Raw genomic sequence first — 5,130 nt, forward strand, 5'->3', positions numbered from 1 at the left:
CCCTTTTTGTAGGAGAGTGAGAAGACCGTTGGGTAATGTTAATGCCAAAATATTGGGCATTGAAGAATGATTAACGTCATTAATCTCCTTGTTCTTTCCAAAAATGTATTTGGAGTGCCATAACTTCCTTCAAAAAATAGTTTCGTTCCATAAACAAGTTTCTTCAAGGTTAAGCTTTCTTGAATCAACAAGTCCTATAGGTAGAGTGTTCATTTAACAATTTTCGACTTCAGAGAATGCTTGTTTCTGATTGTCTTCAGAGTTTCTCTTTATTTGACTTCTTCAAAGTGTACGTCTTTAGAGTCTAGAGTCATTCTTCTCCTTCAAAGCGTCTGACTTCTTTAGTTATGCTAGCGCCTGTGTTGGATCTGAGTTAGAGCCTTTAGTTACGTATCTTTTGAGTGGTATCTTAGCACTTGATTTTGGTTCTGACTATTTTATATCTGATTGTTTTGATCAGAATCATGTACACTAAGAAAATATTCGTTAGGGTACCATTTTTGTTTCATCCTTTGTTATCTTGAAAATATTAGAGATACATTGTAGAACTAAATTTATTCTTACAAAATTCTGGTGAGGTCCACAGGAGAAGATGACCGGAGCCCTAGCTCCGATGATATGTTCGCATGTTCCTAACCTTCTGAATTGATTCAAATGTTTTAGTCTTGAGCGTTCATGTTGAATACCATCATTGCAACGCGTTTGAGTTGGAACATGGTGGATAGCACGTGCGGGGCGATCAGATCTGCCACCTCAATTAATAAGGGAGATCTGATGGCCCTCGTTTTTTCTATTTTTCTTTTTAATTTATGATTTTGCTTTTAGTCCTTTTATTTTGTTTAATTCATAGAAATTTCATTTTTAATCCAAAAAATATGGGACTTTCGCCAAAAATCTTTAAATATTTTTCTCTTTCATATTTTGAATTAATTTTGATATTTTTCATGAATTAAATATTTTTGTGCATATTTTTTATTATTTTAAAATACTTATGACTTTCCAAAAATCATGAAATTTTGTCTATTGTCTTTTGACTTTTTTTGACCTAGGATAAATCCTTTGGCCATTTATTTGGTGTTTTGAAGGGATTTGAGGTTTTGTCCGTTTAATAATGCATTTTAATTCACTTTTAATTTTGATTTTTAATTGATTAAATGTTTAAACATTATGTTGAGCCATTCTTACGGTCTTGTGATGTTTGACTTTCTGTATGGGACTTGGTCATAGTTGTTTTGACTTTTGTTTGATCAAAACCATTGGATTTAGGGGATTGATGAAATGTACATTTCATCTCCCAAAATGAATGGATGGTATTGATCAGACGGAATTCCTCTCATGATCAATTTGCTCTTCTGTTTCCCCTTCCCTTTTCATCTTTATTCCTATTATTCCTGAATCCCTCATTGACCAATGAAATCTCTTCATGTCTAATGCTAGTTGATTCATCAATGACCTTGTGTCAGATGAATCAACATGAGCCAGACTGAGATAGGTCCTCTCCCCATTTATTTTAGGGTGTGGTGTATTTTAGGAGTTTGGTTCTTTGTACCAAATCACTAACATTAACACCTATATTTTTATTGGAAAGCCTCAAATATTTGTGGCTTTTACATAAGTCCAGTTACGAATGCTTAACATAGAGCTAAATTTGTCCCTCAAAATACAACATTCAAGTAAGTGAGGTTGTAAGTGTCCCATTCTTCATGGAGTTGTATGGAAACTTGACCTTTTTTCCTTTCATGAGAGTTAGTGGCATACTTGTTGAATTATCCAACTTGGATCCCTTCTCATGGATGATGTCTTGTTTAAGGATTCATACTTATGAATGAATGGTTGAGTGCTCTCCAAAGAATGACTTAATTAATTAAAACTCCTCACTAACATTTGACTAACCATTGACTAACTTTTGATTAATGCTGTTTTATTTTCAAGTCATTTATTTTATGCAATTTAAAATTTAGTACCTTTATCATTCATTTCCATTTACATTTCATGCAATTTGTTTATGTTTCAGTCCTTTTCACTTTGCCCATTTGGGCCATATCTTGTTATTGTATATCTTTTTTGTTTGTCTTTTGTTTTATTTGTGGTCTTAGGACCTTAAAACATCTAATAACAACAAAAAACCCTAAAAAACATCTGGTTGGATTGTTGGGATTTGATTTGAACATTTGGACTTAGAATTAGGCAATTTTCCCTATGCTAAAGGACTTGGCCAATGCCAACATCTGAGACTGAGCTATCTTTGACCATACCTTCATCTGATGAAAGACCTTGGATCCCTTTGATTCATATGAGACTTTAACTCTCTACTTAATTGTTATTTTGTTATTATTGTTTATGTTTGATGATTTGTTCTAAGGTTATTAAGGAATATTTCATCTTCTTCATTGGAGTACATTGAAGATTGCTAGCTATTGGAGTGCTTACTTCGATATTATGGCCATCTTTATTTGATGCCTTGATCTTCATATGATTCTTTGATATTGCTTATTTCTTGTTGTTTTCTAAAGTCCAAAGGAAAACGCGTTTCTATATGACATTCTTGTCTGTTGGATTGCATCCATTTGGTTAGATCTTTTTAACCCTTAACTTTTAGTTATTGTCTAAGATAGTCTCTTCATCTCCTCCTACTTATTAAATTTCAAAATCTCTCCCTCTTTTCAAAAACTTGCTTTGCTTGTGATTTCAAATTTAGATTTGTTTTAAGGATTAGAAACTTTGGCCTTATGCCAATGAATTTTCTAACTTTTTTTCTAAACCAAAATTTGTAAATGAACTTAACCATATTGACTTAAATTTCAAAAAATACAAAAAGAATTAGCAATCCAATTCAAATTTTTGGCCTTTTGCGCCTTTTCATCTAAACTTTTGTTAAAATGAATTCACTAACTTCTTTGAATTTTTTTCCAAGAACTACAGGGTTTTGATCCCTAATTTTTATGTTGGTACGTAGGCATAAGATCGAAGGTCTTGTCAAACACAAAAATATAATTAATTAATTCTTTTCTCATCTCCCCACTCTATATTTTAACAAACATCATTTATACCAAACATATATGCACACAAAAAAGGGCTTCGTAGAAGTACCAAGGACACTTTGGGTGCTAACGCCTTCCTTCTCTATAACCAACCATCTTACTGGTAATCTCTGGCATTTTATTAGTTTTGATTTGAAAACTCCTTATCTTTGGGTTTTGGTCGTACTTTTACCTTTTCCGTTGGAAAAAATAAAAGTGCGGTGACAACTATGGTTTCACTGACGTCAAGTTTATCCATAGCTTGATAGTCATGAATTTACCACTACATATATATATTTCATTACAAGGTTGCGCTTTGAATGTACCAACAACATAGCAGAGTACAAGGCATGTATCTTCGGTATTGAACCTGGAATTTATCTTAGGATTAAGATTCTTGAAGTCTACGGTGATTTAGCCTTGGTCATTATCCAAGTCAAAGGATATTGGGAAGGTTAAGATCACAAGCTTATCCCTTACAAGGAACATGTCCAAAATTTGATCTCGGACTTTGACAAGATTACATTCAATCACCTCCAGAGAGAGGAAAATCAGTTGGCCGACGCCCTGGAAACTATGTGATCTATGTTTAAGGTCAAATGGAAGAATGAAACACCTTCTTTCCATCTCAACTACTTGGACGAGCCTACTTTCTATTTGGTAGCCGAATATGAAGCTGACGACCACCCTTGGTTCTACGACATCATGAAGTTCCTAAAAAGCCAAGAGTATCCACAGAAGGCATCCATCACTGATAATAAGTATCTTTGGAAACTGTCATCCAAATTCTTATTAAGCGGAGGGTTATTATATGAAAGGAATTATGATTTGGTTTTTCATAGATGTGTGAACAAGCAAGAAGAAAACCAAATTATAATGGAAATCCATGAAGGCTCCTTTGGGGTGCATGCCAATGGACACACCATGGTGGACACTACGCCGACAAAATCCATGTTTCGCCAGTAACACTCAATATCCTAACATCACTTTGGACTTTCTCCATGTGGGGCATTGACGTGATCAGACGCATTGAGACAACTGCCTCGAATGGACATCGCTTCATCTTGATAGCCATAGAATTTCACCAAATGATGGAAGCGGTCTCGTACGCCAATGTCACAAGACAAGTAGTGGCTCGATTCATTAGGATAGAAATCATTTTCTGTTATGTGTTCCCCTGTTATACCCTTAAATTTACCCTCCTTCCACATCATCTTCTTAAACCCTAATTCATAAATATACATCTAATACATCACATCTCATGTGCATTATTACTTAATGGTCTATAACAATCCACAAGCTCAATGCATGGGGTTCATATGCAAATCCTCAAGACTCTCTGATGATATTGAGGTGTGCCCAAACCACCTAAACCCTAATCTCATCCTCAATCGTCCAACAAAGCTTGGAGGATCATTCAAGTGATCTCACTCACTCTCAAAACCCAATTTGTATGGCGAGTCCCCTTTGAAGAGGCGTCAAGATTCATCTGGTCACCCAAGGACCCTAACCATATGTCTTGACCCTCACCTGGCTTGTACAAGTCTTGATTACCCATGGATCTTGGCAATTCCATTGAGGACCCCTAAATCCAAATATTGTTCATTCCTCACACCTTCGAAAATCTCAATGTGACCACTGTATCTCAAACCCTAATCCATCTGGCTTAGGTTCTTGGCAAAACTTATGGCTCAATTTTGATCATACAATCACCCTACCATTCATTCAACATCATTTCATGTCCATTACAATCAAAATCCATCACTTAAACTCCCATTAAATCCATGTTACAAGTACTTGGTTTGGTCATGATTTTTCAACATTCAATGCCTTGAACCACCCATCCACTTGGTCAAAAATCATCCCACAAAGATCCAAATCTTATTTCCCATCATGGTATATCATATGAACTCAAAATAATCACCATTTTACATTGGGAATCAAGGAATCACAAAATACCAATTTTTGGTCATGCTGATTGGTCACATTTCGGCAAGAATGGACTATGGAAAGTCAAAGACCATAACTTTCTCATTTCGGAATATTTTTAAATTACACTTCGAGCCAAGTATCCTAAATAAGCTTCTCTCCAACATCGTTTCAAGGTCTA

The sequence above is a fragment of the Lathyrus oleraceus genome, chromosome 1 (genome assembly GCF_024323335.1).
Source record: "Lathyrus oleraceus cultivar Zhongwan6 chromosome 1, CAAS_Psat_ZW6_1.0, whole genome shotgun sequence".
In the NCBI taxonomy this organism is placed as follows: domain Eukaryota; kingdom Viridiplantae; phylum Streptophyta; class Magnoliopsida; order Fabales; family Fabaceae; genus Lathyrus; species Lathyrus oleraceus.